This window comes from Tamandua tetradactyla, chromosome 1, assembly GCF_023851605.1.
Source record: "Tamandua tetradactyla isolate mTamTet1 chromosome 1, mTamTet1.pri, whole genome shotgun sequence".
NCBI lineage: Eukaryota > Metazoa > Chordata > Mammalia > Pilosa > Myrmecophagidae > Tamandua > Tamandua tetradactyla.
The window spans coordinates 206,539,062-206,564,393 of NC_135327.1; the positions used below are offsets into that span (position 1 = coordinate 206,539,062).

Here is a 25,332-nt window from a genome sequence, read left to right on the forward strand (position 1 = left end):
GCGGCCCAGGCCTCTCGGGCACACGCCTGCCGGTCCGGGTCCGAAGGGAACGCGGATTTATGTGTGCGGTGAGGGCGGGGAGGTGGGGAAAAGGGGAGGGAAATGAGGGGGTGGTGTAAACGTTTGTCGTCGCGGTTTGTTGTTTGGAGAGTAATGGCAGCGCCGGGCAGGGTTTGTGTACTCCCCCCACCCCCCGAACTGAGACTGGGATTCGGTCTGGTTCTCCCGGGAGCTGGGGGCAAGAATCCCTGGAAAGACCAGGAACAAATAAACGCGAGGTCCTTCCGCAACAGGTTCCTCTCCCCCTCTTTGGTAGCAATTCCTTCATTTGCACACCATCTCCCCAACTTCTCTCCTTCCCCAGTGAATTGTGTTTCTGCGCCTCTCAGTCTAGCCTCAAGGATTTTCCTGAGGAATCTACCACTTTTCTTTCTATTGAGAGCATTGGACAAAAGCTGCTGCTTTTGGAGGAAGCTCATAACAGTCGTGCCTTGTGGTTGTCTAAGTTTCTTTGGGATGAAGTGGGAACTCCTTTAGGAAGGTGTCATCCCGCTTCCCTTGCACCTTCTGGTAGGGATGGGGGCGCGGAGGACCTCGGAGATGTAGTGAGGCAGACCATGAGTCGCGTGGAACATAAAACTTTTATTTACGTTGTTTCCCTTCGAGCTTTTCTCCCTTCTTCTGTGGAGGCACGCTAATTGTATATAATACGCGATTTTATTCATGTGTATTTATGAAGTATGAAACGGCTTTGTGTATTTAAATAAGCAAGCGCTAAATGAATTGGGAAGGTAGTACAAATTGCAAAACATTCCCACAAGGAAAGTCCGTTTTGATAAATGTCTGATGGTGATTTTAGTAAACCACTGCATTCTGTGAGGGAAACTGCTGAAGCAAGTGGCTAGTGGAGTGGAAAAAGCAGTCTCTCTTGAGTTTTTAAAGTCTCCGGGGACTTAACGTGAGGGACTTCGCACTACCTCACTCTTGTCATGCCGAATCCTATAATAAGCCTTGAAGGAAGAATAACTATTAGCTTCGGTTTTATATGGAAGGCAAGAATAATTTTAATAAATTATTAAAAATAATTTTTCTGTTTTTTGAAAGGCTGAAAATAAGCTTTTACTTACATTCTTTTAAACTGAAAAAATGTGGTAGTTTTAGCTTAGTAATTATAGTATGCATAACTTTTTCAGGCCTTTGGATCATTAATTACAATTAATAGTTGGAGGTCACTTACCAGGGAGATAGTCTTAGTTGTACTATAAAGTTTAAATACTTTCTGGTAGGTAGACAAGGTCATTAGTTTTTTCTTTCTAATTTGTACAAGTAGGATATAACATATTTCTGACAGGCATATCAATACCTTTTTTTTTTTTCTAACTGGTGCTGGTTACATTGCAGTCGTTATTTTGGTCAACTCTACTTTAGACCTTGGCCAGGTTAAAGAATCAAAGATGTGAAGATAGGGTTGTGTTACTATGTAGTTATGACAGAACCAATAAAATATTTTTCTTATATAATTCTACCTGTGATGAACAGATAATTTCTGTATTTTAGTTGGTACTTTTTCACGGATATTGTTTATATGAAAATTCAAATATCAGTACCCATGACATCTGTTGTTATTTGCATTATATAATCCCCGTTTTACATTCTGTAATCGAGCAATTTATTTTTGCAGTTACCTGTTGCAAGGTGCTAAAATAACATACATGTAAGTGTTCCCAGCTTGACAGAGAAAAATCAGTTAAAATGCTAAAATTTAGTTCTTAAATATTCCTAGGATTTCATTATGTTGGCACTTGGAGTGCATGTAATTTTAATGATTTGACATATATTTATTTGAACTCTCACCCCTTTGTAACCCTCTCCGCCTTTTAACTTTTAAGGTTATTCAGATAGTGTATAATAATAGAGGCTTTCATAACCTTTCGCTTACCTTAATTGAGCATGTTTAGGATATCAGAACACTAATTGAATCTAAGAATTTTAATATTTGTAATAGAAGTATCAAATAAGTTGCTTACTTAAAGCTGTAACCCGCTGGGATCAGGGTTGTTTTTGTTTTACCTCCTTCAGTTGAATTCTACATGGAGAGCATCATTACATTTAAGCAAAGAGGTTGTATCTGGGAAAAGAAAGGAGAAAATGTACAAACTTGATCTTAGGATGGTTAAAAAGTTTCCACTGTTTGAAAACCTTAACTTGGATTTAACATTGAGAATTTTAGAGTGATAGGATTTTTTTTTTTTTTTTTTTTTTTTTGTCTTTAGATTAGAGGGAGAGAACTAATAACATGATTCTGAGCACACTTTGAAGTTTAGGTTTGAATCCCACCTCTGTCTTTTATAGCAAAGTGACCTTGGGCATTTACTTAACCTTAACATCCCTTGTTTCAGTTTTACTCATTTGAAAAAAAGATGACGATGATAATAGTACCAAATTTACAGGGTTGTTGTGAGGATTAGTTAACTCTTTAAGCACTTAAAGGAGTGCCTGGCACATAGCACTAAGTATTTATTAGATGCTTTCAGTCCTACCTTTTATTATTACTTATGTAGGATAGGTTTACACAATTTGAACCCCTATTACAATGCATTATTTTCTAGTCGGCAGGAAATACACATCCTCAATTTATATTCTCAATAAAGGTATTTCCATATACTGTGTTCTGATCTAGGCTGTATTGGGTTCCCAATGAAATTCTAATCTTAAATAATCTAAGTGGGAAGGATGGCATTTTCTTTCCTTTTATATTGAGAGTTTTATTTATTTCTTCACTGTGTTTTCTTTATTCTCTTACAAGAGGGAATGTGTTTTGTACATCCATCAATATTTTTAAAAAGTTACCAGCATAAAAGTTACTTCTGAAAATGGTAGTCTGGCATGCTGATAGTAAGTACAGTATATACCGTAACTTTTGAAACCTTGCAATGCCCTAGCATGGATTTAAATGGAATTTCACAGATATTCCAAAACTTCATTTATCATTGATTTTAACATTTGTTTCCCATTGTGGAACTTGCAATTTTATTTTTGTTTTGTTTCTGCTTTGTGTCACTCATTGTACCCCTTGTTTTTTTTCAGAAAGTCTTATTAAGAAAAACTGACTTCCATATACATAGTAGGTGTTAATAGTGGTTTATAAGTCAAATTTTCAACTCAGGATAATAATTAAACCAAGGGTGGAAAATTATTTTGTGGAATAATGAAAAGGGTGGAGATCTGAAATTGCAGCATGGCATGCTCATGTAATATATGCCTTGTCTTATTAATTTGTATTTGACTGTCATAGCTTATCTCTGAATCTCTATTTTTTCCACTTTAGTTATTTCAGGATATTGGAAAAAAAGTGTTTTTTTATAAGTCTCAGATTTCATTTACTTGAAGTGATTTTAATTTTTTATCATTACTTTTTAACAGTCTGAATAATATAGTAACTGAAATACACAGTGTGAGAGCTCTTATTTTAACCATTTGGTTTTAAATTAATATTTTTCTCTGTTTTCCACATCTGTCCACTGTTTGTTTGCTTTAGGTTGTATATTTTATATTTGCCTAAAACAGACTTTCTGAAGAAAGAAACACTGATTGTCACCTTTTCAGGTTGATTGTTATTGGAACTAATCCTTCACCAAAGTTTTGACGAACAGTAAAAAATAACTGATTTGAGTTTTAATTTCTACCCTTATTTCTTGCCTAATAACTTCAAGTTATTTATAGTGGCATTGTCAACTTTTTCAAAACAAATTTAAATCTGCTTTGGCATAGTGATTCTGTGAAAATCATTAATGACCTGGAGGTTTGTCTTCCTTTAGTCTTAATTTTTGAAATGTGTTGATCTCCACATTTTATAACATAAAGGAGTACCATGATAACATCTATCATGTACTGTGTATTTACCATGTCTTAGCCACTGTGTCAAGTTATTTACATATACTATCCTTCTTTAAAAAAAAAAAGACCAGCAAATAACCTATACGTTATTAACTCAAAATCATAGTAGCTGTCTTCTGCTTTGTTTTGGAAGACCCACTTCCTTGTAGCACCCCTCCATCCCAGCATGCACCCCCCTAAATACCCACCCCACACACAAACTAAATAAAGGCGGATGAATTAGGCGTTTTGAGAGAGAATGTGATCCACATTCCATAAAAGTTTGAGAATTCCTGGAATAAAAGGTAAAATGGTAGAAATGAAGATACTGGGAGAGAAATTAGAATCCGAATCTAAATGTCTAGTAGAACAGTTTTTGAATAATCAAGACTTTTCTGTAAGTTTTTAAACCTGCAGAAATGAATTACTACTTAAAGGAAAGATCTTTTGTGTGTGTGTGTGTGTGTGTGTGTATGAGAATGTCTGCTATTCCTGATTTTCTCTACATAGAATTCTTAGAGGGTTATTTAGTTTGTTTTGTGAAAGTGCTATCCAAGATTTGATATTAAAATTACTTGGACATGCAAAGACATTTTTTGTAAATTAAAAACCATGTATTTGGAATTATTTATTAGGATTTGTTAAGTCTTTTAATGTATTTTAGTAGGAAAATTTAGCAAATTGTTAATTCAGCAAATTATTTAGATCTTGTAAATATTTAGGTGTTTTATCTTTTACTGTATATTTTTGCATGTTTTTTATTCAAGAGGAGTTTTCTGATTTTAAGTCAGGTTTTTTTTAAAGGGAAGTTTAGCACCTTACATTTTTACAAGTTAAAGTAATTTGACAAAAATAATGCAGGATATGATCTTTTTAAATGTCTTTGATCAGACAGTTGTAGAAATACACTTATGTGCAAATGCTTTCATAATTTAGTCATACTATTAAGTTGTAAAGTTTAGTTGTATTGCATGTGTCAAATTTTACATAAAGTTGGGAACATCAGCAAATGTTCCCAACATAACAGAGTACCACATAAATGGTTAAAAATTTGCCTAACTTTTAAGTGAATTTAAAGAAATAGAAATGACAAAGATAATGGGAATATTGTTATATTGAAGTTTTTAAGAGAATTGTATAGACTCTTATGTCTATTTTTTCTTGAGCAATAGGACTATAATTAGCAATTGTATTATGTGCTTTTATGTATCAACTGGAGAAATTTGTGTTGCTGAAACCTTATATGAAGTGTTTTTACTTTTTTAAAACTGAATACTACTTAAGTATACCAGATAAACTAGTTTTATTTTAAAGAAATGCTTTTATGGTGGTGCAAGTAATTCCATAATTAGATCACACTAAAATACTATATTGTATTTTCTTTAAATAAGGTAGAATAAGTCCAATTTGAATTTCTACAGTTCATTCATTCATACATTCAGTTATATTTATTGGGGCTTTCCTATATGCCAGGCACTTGCTAGGTAGTAAGGTGAGCAAAATAAGAGGGTCCCTGCTCTTGTAGAGTTTACAGTTTAGGGTAACAAAATTAGCCAAGCAAGCACAATAAAGTGTAATAGAGAAATAATGGGGTTTATGAAACAGTGCATTTGAGTTAAGGTACATCGTATTTGAGTTAAGATTATTTTTGAGTGCTGATGATTTGATGATTTTTTAGTATTCTAATTTGTAACTTTGAAATTTTACTGTGATAACCAATAAGGTTTTTTTTAAAACAACTTTATGATTAGTAACTTCACAGTGCTGGTAAAAAAAAAAAAGAGCTGTAATAACTATAAAAGATATATACTTTCTAGCAATTATTTGAACATTTATGTGAAAGGTAGATCTTATTTAAGCTTTTCAGTGTTTTGTTTTTTCCTACTTTGGTGTGCTTGTGTGCTGAGTAAATTTAAAATATAATTTAAAAAAACAGATCTTCTTTCATAGTTTAAACATTTATCATGTGGGCATGTGGATAAATATAAATAGCCTGATATAAATACATTTAAACAATATTCTATAATTGATTTTATATGCACATTAGGTCACTTTAGAAATCCACTTACTCTGTGAGCAGATTTTAGGAACCTGGGTTCCATCAGAATCATATTGCTTGTGGCAGCTCCTACTATTCTAGGCAATCATTTCATTTAGTCTTCACAACTGCATCATGAGAAAGTATTATAACCTTTTAAAAAAGGAAATAGGCTCAGAAGAGTTAAGTTACTAGTGCCCAAGGTTGCAGAGAATATTTAATTGAATTGGTATTTGAATTCAAGTTTATGACTACCAAGCCTGTACTCTATTATGCTACCATAAACCTAAAATTCCTTCAACTTCTTGGATCTTTATACTGATAAACCTTCATCTTCCAAATGTACTTTTTCTAAGTCTGCAAACTGCTGAATAATAAAATAATTAAAATTATGCTCATTCTACTTACAAAAGCAGGAGGTTGGAAAGAAAAGAATATTAGAAAACTGGTAATAACATTCCCTATGTTAAGTTCTGGCTAATTCCAGTTTTACTGGTAATGGCAGCTAATAATCCAAGAACAAGCATAGATAATTGGCTCATTTTCTTGCCATCACTATTGGCAACTCACCTTATGAAGGTAGCTTGGCTTGAGTCGGGGAGGGGCCTATAATCTTTATTTTAAATATATATTTGAGAAAAATGTTTGAAAATATTTGGAATTAAATCTAACATTTTACTGTATTAGAATTCCTGATTGTCTTAAGGAATCTTTTAACATTTTCTCTATTGGATAAGTTCAATTTGGATTGAAATGGCTAATTTCTTAAAAGTTGCTATTAAGTGCTAAGGTTTCAAAATTCTATATGGTGTTTACAGATATCTAGAATAAAATGTCATTTCATGAGAAGCATATGGTGAAGAGAGAAGATCAACTGAGTAGCATTTACAGATTCAAATCAGCAGAGTAGTCATTGGTATTATTTGAATGACTGCTAAACATGTGGAAAGTATCCTGTTCTAGTTTGCTAGCTGCCGGAATGTGTCATACCAGAAACTGAGTGACTTTAAAAAGGGGAATTTATTAAGCTGCTAGTTTACAGTTACAGTTCTAAGGCTGTGAAAATGTCCAAATTAAAGCAATACTATAGAAATGTCCAATCTAAGGCATCCAGGAAAAAGATACCTTGGTTCAAGAGGGCCGATGATATTCAGGGTTTTTCTTTCAACTGTAGAGGCACATGGTGAGCTTGGCAACCTCTGCTAGCTTTCTCTCCAGTCTTCTTGTTTCATGAAGCTCCCCTGGGGGCGTTTTCCTTCATCTCCAAAGGTCTGGCTGCGTGGGCTCTTGTGGTTCTTGTGGCTCTGAAGCTTTTTCCAAAATGTTTAATCTTTTACCGATTCCAGTAAACTAATCAAACCCACCTGGAATGGGTGGAGTCACACCTCCCTCTAATCAAAGGTTAATACCTACAATTCAGTGCATCACATCTCCGGAGATAATCTAGTCAAATTTCCAATCTGCAGTGCTGAATAGGGATTAAAATAAATGGCAGCTTCCACAAGATGGATCAGGATTAAAACATGGTTTTTCTAGAGTACATAATCCTTTCAAATCAGCACATATTCCAACTTGAAAGTTATTAATGAAGTTTTTAGTTTTCTCTTTTTTGCACACTTTTGATTTACCTCCTTGTTGATTGCTTTTCTATCTCAAAACTGCACCTTAGAAATGCTGTTTAGGAGAACAGATCTTTTATTTTCAATTGGGTTTTGACATGGACCCTTCCCTGATTAATATAAAATATACCTACTTTAACTGTGCAGGTCTTGCAGTAGGAAAAATAAGATTAATTTATTTGGGGTTTTTATTGTTGGCATAAATAGTAGATTTTTTTAACAGTTTTACTCACCATTAAAGATGTCTTTTCTAATTATACTATATATGTGTAAGGTAATTTACTTTTCTACTGTACTTATACTTTAGTATTTTTCTTATATGTTTAAAAATACAAAATTTATCCAAATACAAAATTTATCCAAATACCTGAGATCGTTTATTTTAAAATATCTCTTATTCTACACTTTGTATATTCTACACATACAATCTTAAGAAACCTCTTGCTCCTGATCAGTTTTCATGTTGCATGTTTTCAAGTAAGATGTGACCATTTAATTTGATGTTAAATGTTATTTTCTTAGGATTATTAAAATAAAACTAGTTTTAGTTGCAGTTACTTTCAAGTAAATTAAAAGTTGAACAACCAGCTGTCTGGTTTAAAGATTGACTTTCTAGATTTATTTGCATTTTTTAACAAATGCTAATGAAGTGTACTATTGTTAAGTCTTAGCCAGTAGTATTTGGACCTTATTTGTTCTTTTTTTTTTTTTCTTATTCTTTTAAATAAATTTTTTTGAATTTTGGATGACAGTGCTATACAATTCACATTAGGAACCAAGTGATTTAATCTGTTTTCCATTATTGATTATCAATCATGACAGCATTTGAATTACCTAACCTTTTTTTTTTTTTTTTTTACAAAATCATTATTGAATCAGAATCTCTGGGGGTGAGCCTGTGCTCTATTTTGTGTGTGTGTGTGTGTGTGTGTGTGTGTGTGTGCTCTATTTTTCAAAAGCTTCACAGATTATATTTTTTAACTTTTCAAGTTTCAAATTAAAAAAAATTTAATGTGGAATACTATGCCTTCTTTTAAAGTAATTCTTTTTAACATGGTTAGCTCTGTATCATATAAGTCTTCTTTCAGAAACCTGATCCGTGATATTTCCTGAAGAAAGAGGACATACTTGGCTTAAATCATAACAAGCTGAAAAATAAATACATTCTAAAGGAAAAACTTAAGTTTTTTCAAGTTCTTTAAAAATTCTACTGTATTGCCATTCTTTTGTAGGTGAGGGAAGATGGATATCCAAAGGGCTCATTAGTTGATATTTCAGGCTCAGATATAGTTCATAATCACTACTTACTCCACATTACATTCTGCAGATAAATGCTATTCATGTGATAGGCTGCCATGAAATTTGAATGTTTCTGGGCATTCCAATATTATGACTGAGAAGCAGCAGGATAATGTTCCTGCTATGTTCTGTAAACTCTCTGTAGGATTCCTGGTAATCCTGATCTGTATCAGAAAAGCTTGGATGTTTTTCTCTGGGGCAGTTGAGGTTGCAACTGCAGTTGATAGTAAGCCTTTCTTGAGAATATTTTTCTGGCTTTGCTTAACTGTCTGGTTAGCCCTCTCTTTTTAAGCCTTTATCTGGATGTCAAATGATTCTTCATATTCCTCCAGATTGGGGGCTAGAAGGGAGTGTCTTTTCCATTTAGAGGTTCTGCAGAAGTCTGACCATAAGAGCAGATTTTAGATTTATGCCCACAGGAGTAGATTTTAGCTGATTATCGTAAGAGTATGACAAGAGTAGATTGTAGCTGAATATCAGAAGAGTATGACTAGTAGATTTCAGCTGAGTATCAGAACACTATGACTTTTCTTTGCTCTGGGAAGAAGCCCTTGAGCTATGAGAATTTGTCACTCTGAGTGTCCAGATTGACTTATTACTTGCCAGTATGCACATTTTTCCCTATATAACTCTTCCAAAACCATTTTGAGGCTTCACCATAATCCTTTGAACCTGTGTTTTGCCCAATAATCACGAAGGTTTCTGTTAATTCCTCTTTAATATGGGTTTTTAATCCTCCAACAAAATCCGCAAAAGTCCAGGTCTGGGGCAGATAGGTTTTTAAGAAAGAGAAACAGAATATTAGGAAGTGACACAGGGAAAGTTTATTTGACCTGATGCTGACTATTGGTAGAGTTTTCAACAAGGGTGTGAACAGTGTTCTTCATTTGCACTTCTGGTCGTATGCTAGTGACTAGTCTAGAGTTGATTTGGATACACTGTTTATCCCACTGGTTTAGTCCTTTTATTGTTTTGTTTTATTTTTCTTCCAGTTATACCTCAGGTGATAAAGTGTTAATCTGTTTTTAAAGTGAGTTAGGTCAGATTTTCTTAAATATACATAATTTTCTCAGTTTCAAATTGCCAGGTACATCCATGAATTATTTTGTTAATTTGTTGTTAGAATTACATTTTTTTAAAATTTTGAAATGATTTCAAATATATAGGCAGTTGCAAAATTAATACAAGACCCATACAGAGAACTCCCAACATATTGACCTCCTCCCCATACCCCACACCCAGCTACTCAGATTCACCAACTTTTAACATTTTGCCACATTTGTTGTATCCTTCTATTTTCTAAACATTTGAGAGTAGGTTATATACATCATATTCCATGAACACTTAACACTTACATGTATATTTTCTAAGAAGAAGGACATTTACTTATGTAACCACCTTTAAGTACATTGATCAAGATCAAGACATTTTTAACATTGGCAAAAGCTTACAGTCCACCATGCCAGAGACCCGGGTTCGATTGCTGGTGCCTGCCCATGCAGAAGGAAAAAAAAGTGTGCAGTCCATTTTCTATTTTTTTCATATGTCCCAGTAATGTCCTTTAGGTTTTTCCTCTGCCATTATTAGATCCAGTCCAGGATCCTGAGTTGCATTTAATTGTCATTGTCTCTTTAGTAACTTTTTTTTTTAATTGTAGAAACATGTGCAACATAAACTTTACCGCTCAGTCACTCCCAAGCATTTAGTGAGATTAATCAAATTCACAATGTGTGCTACCCTCACTACCATTCATTAACAGAATTTTCGTATCACCCCAAACAGAAACTCTACAACCATTATGCATTAACTCCCCATTCTCCCTCCCAACCCCCCAAACTGTACTCTATTATCAGTCTCTAAGAATTTGCATATTCTAGCTGTTTCATGTAAGTGGACTCATACAGTATCTGTCCCTTTGTTTCTCAGTTATTTCATTCTGCATACCTTCATAGTTTATGCATGTAGTAGCATGCATCAGAATTTCAGTCCTTTTTAAGGCTGAGTAATATTTCATTGTGTGTGTATATAAATGTGTGTGTGTGTGTATACATACACACCAATTATGTTTATCCATTCATCAGCTGATGGACATTTGGGTTGCTTCCATCTTTTGGCTATTGTGAATAATGTTTATATGAACATTGGTGTGCAGCTATCTCGTGGAGTTCTTGCTTTCAATTCTTTGGGGTATATGCCTGGAAGTAGATTTCCAGGTCATATAGTAGTTCAATGTTTAACTTTTTGAGGAACTGCCATTTTACATTCCCATCAGCAGTGTACTAAGGTCCTTATTTCTCTGCATCCTTTCCAGCATTTGTTAATTTTTCATTTTCTTAAATAATAACCATTCTAGTGAGTGTAAGATGATATCACTTTGTGGTTCTGATTTGGGTTTTTTTGATGGCTGGTGATGTTGGGCATCTTTTCATAATTAGCCGTTTGTATATCGTTTGGAGATAGTATCTGTTCAAGTCCTTTGGCCATTTTTAAATTGGGTTGTTTATCTTTTTGTTGAGAATTTCATTTTAAAGAGAATAGTTTAAAAAAATTTGAACTTGAAGAATAGAATGGAAGATTTTAGATGGGTATATTATTACAAGTCAAAAATTTTCTTAACTAGAACTATCATTTCATAGAATGACCTAAATATTATAAATAATGTGAAGGGAACAGTATCTGAAGTCTGATTCACAGAAAGTAATTGACATTGAAAAATTTAAATTCTACCAAAAGAAATGCTAAATTCAAAATTGGCCACTCCAAACTCTGATCTGTCTCTTCAACCCACTGAGACTGCAATCTCAGTTGGGATTCATCTTTCTCGCACTGTGGACTGGAAATTGCTACTAGATAGGAAGCTGAGGTGATTATAAGGGTCTTCTCATTAATTTTCCTTCCCTCAGGGATTATAATTTTCTCATTCAGGACATTTTAGAGTCTGTTCTTGGTCTGACTTTCTAAAAGTCTTATTTCCCACTGTACCCCTAAGTAGAGGGTAAGAAGAGAAAAACCCACCTCTCTGTTTTTTCTCTCTTCCCCTCCATTGCTTCTAGCCTCTCTGAACACTCATTAGAGGAATTGTCTTTTCTTTTGTTTTCTCTACTTCTTCACATTCTACTTATTTTCTATTCTACCCCAGTCCAGCTTCTATAGACTATTGACAGTGTTCCAGATAAGGTCAACACAATGATCTCCAAGTTGCAGAGTCCGGTAGATCTTTTCAGTCTTCATTTTACTTGATCTTTCAGCAGCATGTGAGGTACAGCTGGGCATCCCTCCTTGGAAAACTTTTTAAATTTTGGTTTCTTTAATGCCTTGCTTTTCTTTATAACCTTTTGGTTGCTGCTTTTGTGTTTGCCAACCCCTTCTCTACTACCTAGAATTAAATGTTGAAGTGTCTCCATATTGTGTCCTAGGACTTCTTCTATTCTTATTTTACCATCTGCCTCCTTCTAGGGTCTCATCCCTGTTAATGGTTTCATTACTACTTACATGGTAATAATTACTGTGTCAGTCAAGATGCTTTCAACTGCAGCTTACAGAAAACCTTGACTCAAACTGGCATTAAACATTTAGCGAACTTACTATTTCATTTAACTGGAAGTCCAGAGATAGGATGGACTGTAGGTATGATATCGCCGACAACTTAAACCTGTTCACCAAGGACCTTTGTTGAAGTTTTATTCCTGTCCACCATACTCAGCATTAGTTTTATTTAAAGGCATTTCCTTTTATGGTTGCAAGATGGCTGCATCAGTTTTGGGCATCATATCTAGAGTCAGTTATATTCAGAGGAAAAATAATGAAATGTGACCCCCACCATAGAGCATACAAAAAAAAAATACCGTTCACTGTCAGTTAATTAAGATTGGAAGTAGCGTTGTAAGTGCTTAAATGGCATTTGTATTAGCTCGCTAGATTACTATTTTTTGAAGATAAATAGTTATAGAATTTATTTTTGGAAGAACAAGATAAAAGCTAAATATATTCAGTTAGCTTACTATTTTTGATATTTGTATATTAAATTCTGGATATGTTTGAGTATGTATCGGAACTAATTTTATACTTTATTAGGTATTGTACTTTAAAAAGATATCATATCACTTAAAAGGAGGGCAACTAAATATTTTGCTGTGAGAGACAAGAAAACTGAAATGGATAATAATAAAGTGATTTATTTTCACTCTTCTTTCTCTTCTTATAGAACCCTCTCTCAGACTAGAGAGTTGTCAGCAATTACCCAGCCTATCCCATCTTCAAAGACAGTGAAGGGGAAAGTTTGAGAACTGTAACCATAGATCGAGGAAGTTGTTTGCCAAGATGCACCTGAAGTGAGCATGAAAGCATTATGAATATGAGCTTGCTCAGTACCATCGAGGCAAATTTTAGAGGGATATCCATGCCTCAGGCTGTGGCCATTTTTAATGTTGAGGAGATGTGATTATTTTGGAAACAGTATGTCTTCAAAAACCACAGTTAATGACAATGTAATAATATTTTTAGTTTTCTAGAAACTGTCCTCTCCCTCCTCCCCGAATAACTCACAAATTTGCTCCTTGACCTTAGAATCCTTCTCAGCACAGTGCCTTAGGCAGTCATTGTGAATCAGTTAGAAATATAAAATAAGACCAAATCTATTGACAACACTTTCCAAGATTTATGGGAAACATATTTTAACCAAATTAAAACTCAAAGTACTTGAGAAATAGACATTGTATTGCAATAACGGAAATAGGTGGCAATTTAACTAAATTGCCAGGTTTATTGGCATACTTTCATTGTCAAAGCTTATCCTATATGCACCGTTGCCTGATATTTTAGAATGCATAAAATGATTGTAAGATTTTAGATTTTATTTCATATTTAGTAAAATTTTATTCATTTTTTTAAAAACATTACAAACTTTGAGATGAATATTATATCAGTTCAACAAGACAATGTCATACATCAGAACAAGGCAGAAATGTGTATTTCCCAAACCTGCCCAGAAGTTGAATGTTAGCATAAAAGTCTGTTACGATTCTGAATGATGTTTTCCATCTGTGCTGGAGTGAACATTAGCAGCACTTGTGATATAGTCTATTTCTGACCCTTTGCCGTGTAATTTTCTAGCTCTTTCTTCTGTTGCTTATTTATTATAATAAAATATATATAGTAAAATAAGATTTGGTCACTCATAGTAAAATATCCTTTATGTGGAATACTAAATAATTGAAAAATTAAAAAAAAAAGCCAACTTTATGGTTAATTACCATGTAATCAGAATCTAAACAATGGAAAAGCGCAATTACAAAGAAATGATCATTTTAAAGATAAATGTAAGGGGGAAAAAAAAAGAGGCCAGAACTGATTGAGATATCTCCTGGATCTTTGATGATAGTGCTATCCTGTGATTATTAATGTGCATTAAAGTATAAACTAGTATTTGAATTGTCTTCCTAACTTCTGAATTCATTAAAACAGTTATTTGCAAGATATGTTATTTTTAATGTAAATTATTCTCATCTGTTAAAATTGACTTATTTCCTGTCGTCCCTCTGCCCTTAAATCCCTTCAACATGGTGCTAATATGTATTATAACTCATTCAAATTCTACCAGTTCTGAAATACAGAATTGCTTATTTCCTTCATATTTTATTTTACCATTCCCTTTTGATAAAAAATATTTGAGAATTGAATTATTATGGTTAATTTAGCACAGACTAGTGTGGTTACTGTATAAGTATAATACATTTTTAATAAAAATACAGTAATGATTGTGTTATTTTCACTGATTTTTTACAGTAAAAACACAGTAATCTCTGTCCTACCATGCTGTGATTAACCAAAATTGGCTATATCTAACTGGAAATACTCTAAAAAATTGCCTTTTCTTCATCTACCTGGGCAGAATGATTTTCAGAATGTTTAAATTATAATGTTATAAAAATGGCTATTTAGTAAAATAAAGATATATTTTTTGGTTTTCGCAAATATTAAAACAAGGCTGAAAATCAAAAACGACTTAATAGCCATAATATTTATGATTAAAAAATTTCATGCACTTTATTTGGAGGGGCGCTTTAGTCCCTCTACCACCCTGACCAATTGAGGTATTCTGATATTTTGGTGAACAACTGATTTACAACAGTTTTAAAAGGGAAAGGGAATTCTGTGAGAAACATGCATACTCAAAGGAGGTTACCTGACCACTGGGTGGTGAACACTGAGGAGAGTAGAAAAATTACAGATATTGTCACATGAATACAAAAAGCTTTACCATTTAGCTTACAGCACTGCTTTTCAACCTAGTTGATTTTTCCCCCCAGGGGATATTTGATAATGCCTGGAGACATTTTTGAGGTGACTGGTATGTAGAGGTCACGGAAGCTGTTAAACCTCCAACAATTACAGAACAGTCCCCCATAACAGAGAATTTTCCAACCCAGAATAGCTATTGGGTTGAGAAACCTTGGTTTAGTATACGGCTTCTGTATATTTCAGTAAGGTGTTGTACTGTTGAATATGATAATGGCCTTGGGTTTTTAAAAAAATATTAAATTATGTTTACTATACTCTGTTGAAGCAGCTATGGGAATTTTTAATATGTTAGATTTGCAATCACATTGGTTAAAAAATGCTTAAACAAATCATCATTTATTTGGAAAGTTTATTTTATAGAACATCTTATTTTTAAATAAGGCTAAATCAGGTATTACCGTATTTTAGTGTTTTACTTATGTGAGTGATGTAACTGTCGCTTATGGGTGGTAAATCTTTTTTTCCTCTATTCAGGTGGTTCGTTTCTGAAAATAAGTATGCTAAATGCTTAAACGATTAATTTTTAATCAGTAATCTACTACATGCTTTAGCTTAAGGGCCTCTATTTAAGTGGGAAAAAAAAATGCAACCACTGTTGTAAACTTCAGATAATGTGCAAAACATAAATTTGGAAGCAAATTAATTGATTATGTTCACTTGGGAGGTAATATGTGGTGTGAGGAGTTTCTGATTGTTTGGTCTGGGTTTTCATAAATCTCTAGGATAAGATTCAGACATTCATATGTTAATAAAAATTCAAAATCATCTAAGAGCCAAATTAAAAATACAAACCAAAAACTACCTTACTATATTTTAGATGATCTAGGCACAGATCCTTTCATTCATATTTAAGAGTTGGTAGTAGACAATGTGTCACTTCTTTGATATTTTTTCGTGACAGCGGAAGGGGGTTATAAAGAGTCAAACTTGTTTTTAATGAAACTTTATAATTTAAATTTAAGCATTGATATTTTTTGTTATTGAAGATAAATCATTATATATATATAATGAATATTTGAGACCTAAGCTTAGGAATTTGAGGAAAATAATTTAGATTTAAAATATATGGCAAAATGTTAATAGATTGTTGAATTTGGGTGACAGTTACATAAGAGGTTCATATAATTCTCTGTACTTTTGTATATATTTGAAATTTTCCATGATAGCTATTTTCAAAAGCTAAAATAACGGAAAAGCACCAAAAGTGGACATAAGCTACTTTTCTGGAGGGTGGAGGAAAGTCTCAAGGAAGGGTAGGGAAGACATTTAAATAAGTAATCGTGGTTTGAAAATTCCTTTTAAGTTGACCTTTTTAATAGGAGCTATTTAAAAAAATCCTCAAAAAATCCTCTGCTGACTCCTCTTTTGTATAGAGTGACATGAAAATTGGCTCCCGTTACCTTAAAAGTCTGCAATTTAGTGATTTTTAGTATATTGACAAAGTAGTGCCACTATAGACGCTATCTAATTCTAGAATATTTTCATCATCGCAAGAAGAAACTCTGTACCATCAGTTGTCATTCCTCGTTCACCTCCAACCCCTGGCAACCAATAATGTTCTTTCTGTCTTTATGGATTTGCCTATTCTGGATATTTCATATAAATGGAATGATATTAAATGTGGCCTTTTGAGTCTACCTTCTGTCATTTAGCATAATATTTTCAAGGTTCATCTATATTATAGTATCTATTAGTACTCCATTCCTTTTTTATGGCCAAATTCAATTGTATGGACATACCAAATTTTGTTTATCCAGTCATCAGTTGATGGATATTTGGGTTATTCCCACTATTTGACTATTTTGAATAATACTGCTATGAATATTTGTGTTTAGTTTTTTTTGTGAACATACTTTTGCAGTTCTTTTGGGTACATAAGTAGGAGTAGAAATTCTGGGTCCTGTGGTAACTCTGTTTAACTTTTTATAGAAGCACCTAATTGTTTTTTACGGTGCTGTGACATTTTACATTCTCTCCAGCAATGTATAATGGTTTTTAATTTTGATGAAGTCCAGTTTATCTATTTTTAATTTGGTTGCTTTTGACATGATTTCATTCTTTTTTACAGTACTTTGTTCTCCACTATACAGGTGCCTCATACTGTATTCAACCAGTCCCCTATTAGTTTACTATTACAAACACTGCTATAGTGAATGACCATGTGCAAATACCATTTTGTGATTTTGCAGTGGGATTGCTGGGTCAAAGGGTAAATACATATGTAATTTTCATGGTTATTACATGTTCCCTTCCGTAAAGATTGTGACATTTTTGCGCTCCCACCAGCAGTGTTTGAGTGTGTTTCTCTAAAGCCTGTACAACGAGTACATTGCCAGGCTTCGTTTTCTGTTAGTCTGGTAGATGAGAAGTGGTATATTAAATGTAGTTTTTTTTTTTTTTTTCAGGGTAAGCAGGCAGAAAATTTATTGAATACACATGTGAAAAGACATGCGGGCACTCTAGCAAGAAAAGAAAAATGAAAGGCAAGAGGCAGTAGGCAATGTGGGACTCTTTCTTGTTTTTATATGCTATATAGTACGGTCACATTTCATTATTTTTCCATGTGAGTATCTGTTATTGCAGCACCACTTGTTGAATTTTTGTTTATTTGTTGTTTGTTTTGCTTGTTTGTTTGGTTTTGGTAAGTGCATGGATTGGGAATCAAACCTGGATCTCCTGCATGGCAAGCGAGAATTCTACCACTGAACTACACCACCCCCCTTCCTTGTTTGGGGCTTTCTCTTCCCCACGGTTCTCTCCAGGGTGGTACCTGGTGGTAGATGGTGTATTTGGATGGGCCACTTGGCTTCACCTTTCTCCGTAGATGACTAACTCAGGTGCAGGATCATTTGACTCCAGATGGGTCAGCTGTTGACAGGTGTTTAGCTCCACCCCCCACCCCACCCCACCCCCCTACCTCAGGCAGAGTGTCTGTGTAACAGGGACCTTCTTGAACTTGATTAACTGTCCTTGTTCAAGGGCTTCTCTCCTTCTCAAGTCCTTGTTCTAGCCTGCCTTAACTTTTCCCTCAGAGTTCTTACCTTTTCATCTTAAAAGGCCCAAAGGTATGAGTCTGTCTTCTGCAGCTATTTCTGGCTTGTCACAGGGGGTATTGGCCATGCCTAACTGGGCGTAGAAATTTCTGGCTATTTTTTAAGTTGAAAGGGACGGAGTCTGGAGGAATGGTTGAAATGGCTGAAAATCCTCCCATCAGCATTGGTTTGTTGTGAAATGCCTCTAGTCTGAAAGAAATAAACTTGGCGAGAAGCTTAAAAATGCAAGGGCCAATCAATAGCAAGAAGACAGAACTGAGTGGGCCCAGGAGAGAGTAGGGCCCAAGTGAGACTGGGGAAGAGTGAAGAAATGACCATATTTTAGTGAATTTTAGTTGACAGCTTGTTTTTGTTTAAAGTGGGGGAAAAGAGGGCGCATGTACTAAGAGGTCTGGGAATGAGGCTTAGAAGGGGCTTGATTGATTGGGTTGCAGCTTTGGTTGCCCTGTTGGCCTGGTTATTTCCTCTAGAGATGTATTATTTTTTGATGGCCACGGCAATGAATTACAGTATCTCTATGGGTAAGAATACGGCATTTAAGAAAATGCGTGGTTTTTGGTAGTGGTTAATTGAGAGAAAACCTTGCTCTTTCTATATTGTTGCGTGAGTATACAGGACTAGGAAGGCATATCCTTTTTCCTTTTTTTAGTTTTAGAGCTCAGTTGAGGGCAATTCATTTTGCTTTCTGAGTTAAAGTCCCTCGACGTAGGGTTTTGGCTTTTTGGCTTGTTAAATCGGCAACCTTATTGCTTAACAGAATAGGAAGAATTTCCTAGGTGGGGAAGTTTAATAGTTTTACTATTTCTTTAGTCCTTTAAGGGACTTTACAAATACTAGACAGGTTAAATTAGATAGTGTGCTTCATAAAATTTACAGCTTTTTAATAGTTGCTGTATGGAGTAATGCTAAATTTTAGAACTGGAGAACTTTGAGTTTTAAGCATCACAGAAATAAAGTCTTAGAGAATTACTAGGTTATACAAAGAGCAAAGCATTTCAGAATTTACAAATAATAGTTAAAGCTTAGGAGTGATTGCTATGAGAGCTTATAATTTAAGCCATAATTATCAATGACATTTTAAATAGAAGCTGCTTTTAGAAATAAAAACATTTGACAGTTGTTTTATATTGGAGTTATTAACCGCAAACCATAGCAGAAGTTTTGTTGTATTTTACCTTTACACATTTACTAGGGTTGTTAATTAATGGGTAGAATATAATTTATATACTAGCTTTTGTTGCTCTTTTAAAGTCCTTTTTGTTTAACCTGAAGTTTGGACTTACATCTGACCATGTGTCTTTTTAGGGAAGCTTTAGAGTACAGTAGTGTAACTGTGAAGTAAATTTGGTTGTTTCTATGATTTGTAATTTTAACATTAAACAGATTAGTATTAGGATAGAACATTGTTCAGTTTTTAGGAATTTTAAACAATTTCTAAATATCTGAATAACATTTTACTTATATATTTTTAGCTAACAGGGACAAAAAATTTTTTTTAATTACTGTAATACTTAAACACTTTTTTGTAATATGCTAAACTATTTACTTTAACTCCTTTTACAGGGTGAGAAAACAAATTCTTTGTAACAGTTTTAAGAGTGAGAAGACTTGTTTTCTGAAATAAAGGATGATAAAGTTAACATAGACATTAAAGATATTATTCTGATATGATATAAAATTTAAATCTTTTAGACAGTACTTAGATGGTTAAGAAAACACTTTTTATAAACTTTCATTAAGAGTGGACAAACAATTTACATTACAGAGAAAACTGAATTCCAGTTTTGTATGCATATATGGTTTTACACAAAAGTTTTTTTTTGAGCCCCTCCCTCTCTCCTTCCCGGGCAGGCTGGGAGATTTGGATCGGCACTCTCCCAAGCCGCGGTGGCCGGTGCCCCCCCCCCCCACGCGCAGCTTCCCGGACCGGCTGGGAGATTTAGATTGGCACTCCCCCAAGCCGTGGCGGCTGGCGCCCCACCCCATGCGCGGCTTCCTGGGCCGGCTGGGAGATTTGGATCGGCACTCCCACAAGCCGCGGCGGCCGGCGCCCCCCCCCACACGCGGCTTCTGGGGCCGGCTGGGAGATTTGGATCGGCACTCCCCCAAGCCGCGTTGGCTGGCGACCCTTCCCCACAGCGAGAGTCTTCCAAAGTTAAAGGAGCCACAGCATCTTTTACTGGTGGGACCCGCAGACAGACAAAGCACCACATACTGGGCAGGATAAGAAAAACAGAGCCCAGAGACTTCACAGGAAAGTCTTTCAACTTGCTGGGTCCCACACCCAGGGAAATCTGATTAAATGCCCAGACGCCAGCAAAAAATAACAGATCACACCAGGAAAACTGAAGATATGGCCCAGTCAAAGGAACAAACCAATAGCTCAAATGAGATACAGGAGCTGAGACAACTAATTCTGAATATACGAACAGAAATGGAAAACCTCTTCAAAAAACCAAATCAGTAAATTGAGGGAAGACATGAAGAAGGCATGGGCTGAACAAAAAGAAGAAATGGAAAGTCTGAAAAAACAAATCACAGAACTTATGGGATTGAAGGATAAAGTAGAAAAGATGGAAAAAACAATGGAAACCTACAATGGTAGATTTAAAGAGACAGAGGCTGGAATTAGTGAACTGGAGGATGGAACATCTGAATTCCAAAAAGTTTTTTTTGAATACTATAAACAGGCTTTTTAAATGTTGGTTAGTATTGAAGGTGACAGAATTTACTTTTATAAATTTTTCTTTTATAACTTCTTGTAGTTAGTGGTGATTAAAAACTTACTTTCTTAAATTCTCCACAACTTTCTACATCCATTCAGGGCTTGGCATCTGTAATGACCATAAGAAATAAAATTTTCTTTCACATTAGAAATGTATTACTTTACAAAGTTAATATTTTGCAAGACTGTGCTTTGAGGCATTTGGAGGTCAGCAAGGTCTGCTGCTAAGGCATTTTTAAAGATATGGGAATTATTTTGAAGCCCTTGGGGCAGCATCCTCTAAATGAGTAGAGTAGGAATTTTATCTGTAAGTTTTTGCTATTTTAAAAGCAACTGGTACTCGAACAAATATTTTCATACCTATGTTCATAGTGGAATTACTCACAATTGCTAAAAGATGGAAGCAACCCAAGTGTTCATCAGATGAATGGACAAAAGAAAATGTGGTATATACATACAATGGAATATTCTTCAATTGTAAATAGGAGTGAAGTTCAGATACATGTGACAACATGCATGAACCTTGTAGACATCGTATTGAGTGAAATAAGCCAGACACAAAAGGACAAATACTGTATGATCTCATGTTTATGAAATAATTAGTATATGTAAATGCACTGAGTCAGACACTAGAATATTTCAATAGCTGGAGTTGGGGTAAAGAATGGAGTACAGAGTTTCTGTTTGTTCTCATGGAAAAGTTTTAGTTTATACAATTAACACCACTGAATTCTTTATTTCAAAGTGGTTAAAAGGGAAATTTTACATGTATATATATATCTGTCGTGAGAATAAAATTTTTTTAAAACCATAGAAACATATAACATACTGAACCCTAATGTAAAACTATGGACTATATTTCATAGTATAATTATAATAATATTGTTTCACCAATTGTAATAAAGGTACCACACTAAAAAAAAAAATAGGTAATGAGAGTTAGGGTGAAGAGGGATATAAAAGAATATGTTTTTAAAGATTTAGCACTGAAAATTTGAATTCAGACAGGACTACTCAGTGGGCTGGCTCTGGGGTGCCTTTATTCTATATAGACAGGTTTATTTGCTTAAGGACTTTTAGGGGGATGCCAAGAGTCTCAGATTTAGTAGGGGCCTAGGAGTAAACAAGGGGCTAAATACTAGTTGGGTTTATTAGTCTTACAGTGTCTCCCAAGGAATGAAGAAGATCCCTTCCTAGAAGGGGATGGGACATTGAGACGAGAAATTGATGGGACTCGGGATTACAAAAAGAGGGGTAGTGAAGGTTTTAGTTTTGGCTTTACTGTCAACTCACATAATTAGGCATGTCTGAGTGGAGTTAGGCCCAGAGTGGCAGTTTAGGACAGAGTGACTTTAGTGTTAATTAAGAAATTCATAATTTTTTTTTTTTTTTTTACATGGACAGGCACCGGGAATCGAACACAGGTCCTTGGGCATGGCAGGCAAGCACTCTTACCTGCTGAGCCACCGTGGCCCGCCCAAGAAATTCATAATCTTATCTGTTATGTCGAATGTCACCCGGGGCTCCTCTAGGTTGGTCAGATGTGAAGTCTGTGGCTTCAGGTACCCTCAGTTTTTTTTACTTGCTGCAAGCAGAGCTTGAGCAGCTGTTCTGACCCCCTTTTGGGTGACAGGGCAGTCAGTCCCTGGGTCTGAAGCCCATGTTGGTGGCACTTTTGGCAAGGCCTTGTAGGTCCTCAGGTGGAGGGTTGACTTAAGGTTTCTGGCACCCCCTTTGCCACTGGCCCTCTGACTCACAATTGAAGGAAAGCTTTTGAGGCCTAGAACCACGATTCAGGTAATTTCGAGAGGACAGGCTGCTGTTAACAGCGACTACAATAAGATGAGCCTGTTCTTTGGTCTTTTGCTTACCTCTCTTTGCCTTTTTCTCTTCCTCAGCTTTGTTTCGATTATTACAGAAAAGGCAGTTTCTGATAAGTCATTAGTGGGAGTTTGAGGTCTGTGGAGAGTTTTTGCAGCTTTCTCCAAATGTTGGGCAGATTGATTGATAAAATGGGTGCCCAGCAAGATTTGACCTTCCTGGAACTTCTGGGCTTACATAATAACTTTTTAAAGTTTCCTAGCTTCGCCTACAACAAAGCTAGGTTTTCCTCTTTATCCTGAGTGACTTCCCTTAGCTTATTACAAGTAACCACATTAGTGGTACATCTTTTCATGCCTTTTAACAGACAGGTATTTTCTCTTTTAAAGGAAATTGAGACATGGGCACAACACAAATGAAAGTCTCTTTTATTGTCTTTGTTTTGATGGAGAGCTACAAATATCTGGGCCTCCGGAATTTCTGACTACTTTTTCTATCTTTTATAGACTAGAGGATGGTATTGTAATTGAGTGTCCCTTTGGAGGGCTATGCTTATATTCACTGTTGGTTTTTATATTTGGCCTCAATGGGTTTTAATAGAGACTAAACAAGGATTCTTGGAAGGGGGGCTGTTTCAAAGAAGGTTATTTAGAGTATTTGCCTTCTTTCACAAAGAAGAGTTTTGAGAAAGAAGTTTTTTATAATCCTCTAGGGCATAACATAATTTGCAAGAGCCCTTCATGGGTTTGTCCTGATATAAAAATTGTATCTAAGGAATTTCATGCACTTTGCTTCCCTCTTACAAAAAAAGAGATAATTGTTTAAGATAGGATTATAGCTGATTGTCCTATTCTTGGGCCAATGTTGACTCCAGGCAATATGTGGCTAGGCAGTACTGTAGTAGAAAATAAATTTTCCCTTTTTAGTTCTGTGGTGGGAAGATAATCCCAATTTTGTAGCAGACAGCCCAATGGACTGTCAGCCAGAATACTGGAAATAGACCTATTTTTAAGAAAGAGCGAGAAGAAAAAGGCAGATTTCTGTACCAATGCCCAGTGTCCCGGGTCACCAACCTGCTGTTCCAGGCACTGGTCCCTTGGCACCATGGGATCAGGCTCCCTATCCCTGGGCATCATGTGGGGTTCTTGAAGACTCAGGAATTGGATGGCCTGGTACCATCCTGAAGCTGCTGAACTGACCCACTTGCTTTCCTGGGTGTTTGTGCTCTTAACTCACTGCCTGGAGTACTGCCTAAGAGAATAAAAAGGATCTGTCACAAGCAAAGAAACTTTAGGGAGGGAATCAAGCTAGAGGGAAAGAACATGCAGCAAGGAAATCGAGCTCCTTAAAGAACGTGGCTTAGTATGCTTTTCAGGCAATTAGAGGGGTCTAGGTATGGACATACTGTAGCCTAAGCCAGAGGTGGCTCCCTAGAATGTTAAAGACAATACCTTGTTTGGTGTAAGAATCCTTAGCCTGGAATTTTGTGTTAGAACAGATGGAATGTTTTAGAAGGCACTGAAAGCCACACAGAGGAGTTAGAGGGAGATGTTTATGGAGGCAGGGGAGTGGACCTCTGTAGAGGTAAAAGGAGGAACAGATTAAGCAGGAGAAAGGATCTGGGTCCTCAAAGGGGAGGAAAAGAGAGTGTAGGGGACTCTCAGCTGAGGAGAGACAGACTTGATTTGGCTCCTATAGACTCCTGTGTGATTCAGGGAGAATTCCCCAGTTGGGTCCCAAAGGGTGGTATCAGCCACCACCCTGAGCTTCCTTGGATTTACACAGTGTGGAGATGGCACTCCTGTAACCTCCCAGGAGGGAGCCAGAGCCTTAGGGTGGACCAAATTTATGTCCTGGGGGCGGGGAGGGGAGCCAGATTTGAGCCCCTAGATTCCTAGAGAGAATAGTGAAAATGATCCCACCCTTTCAGGCAGACACAGAGTTGCATGAGGACATAAGAGAGAATAGCAATGAGCCAAGCAAGAAGAAAAAGGGAATGCATGTTGCCAAGTCCCCCGGCACTCACCTGTCCAGAAGATTGGAGAGCAGTGTCCCTTGGCTGGCTTGCCAAAACATGTTGGATTTTGGCTCCCTAGGTTCTTGGCTAGGCATGAGAGAATTCAAGGGCACGACATAGCCATAGAGTAAACAGGCAGAAATTTATTGAATACACATGTAAAAAGATATGCGGGCACTCTTGCAGAAAAAAATAAAAGGTGAGAGTCCTTAAATGTAGTTTTAAAGTATAATTCTCTAATTATGAGTGAAATTAGGCATCTTTCCTTAAGTTTCTGGGCCTTTTGCAATACTTTTTTTGTTCTCTGCCTGTTCGTATCTTTCGCCCATTTTTTCTATTGGGTTTTTGGCTTTTTCTGAAATTTTAGAGGGTTTTTTTCATGATTGGGGATAATTGGCCCTTCATTTATAATATACTTTGCAAATTTAAAAACGATTTTTACCTATTCAATTTGTCTTTGTTTTTTACCTTGTTTATAGTTTACTTTGGCAGTGCAAAAGATTTTGATTTTGTTTGCTTATATGCTTTTAGGTTTTGTTTTGATTTCAGGTTTGTTTTGGTGATAGTTGGTGGTGGTAGTCAAA

The 25,332-nt window shown here is 35.5% G+C and overlaps 1 protein-coding gene and 1 long non-coding RNA gene across 16 annotated transcripts in view; one reads left to right on the top strand and one right to left on the bottom strand.

The window, feature by feature from the left end:
* The window catches only part of ZMYND11 (zinc finger MYND-type containing 11), a 153,871-nt gene that overhangs the window by 1,390 nt on the left and 127,149 nt on the right, over nucleotides 1–25,332 (top strand). The window contains exons 1-2 of one of the 14 annotated variants that reach the window (XM_077151668.1): nucleotides 20,413–24,315; nucleotides 24,662–24,947. The exons of 4 other annotated variants lie outside the window; for them this stretch is intronic. The gene's annotated coding sequence lies outside the window, so the exon portion shown is untranslated. Of the gene's footprint in view, nucleotides 1–17,537; nucleotides 17,696–20,410; nucleotides 24,948–25,332 lie in introns of those variants that run through there. 9 more of the 14 variants (XM_077151669.1, XM_077151675.1, XM_077151673.1 and 6 more) reach the window with 9 other exon arrangements.
* Nucleotides 633–24,178, bottom strand: LOC143675397 (uncharacterized). Of its 2 annotated transcripts, XR_013171632.1 has the most exons (6): nucleotides 24,137–24,178; nucleotides 23,805–23,982; nucleotides 20,973–21,019; nucleotides 5,946–6,067; nucleotides 2,028–2,128; nucleotides 633–1,010 (listed from the first exon to the last, which is right to left on the bottom strand). It is a non-coding gene; the product is annotated as an uncharacterized LOC143675397 (long non-coding RNA). The 2 variants fall into 2 exon arrangements; XR_013171626.1 differs by having other exon boundaries at nucleotides 23,805–24,172.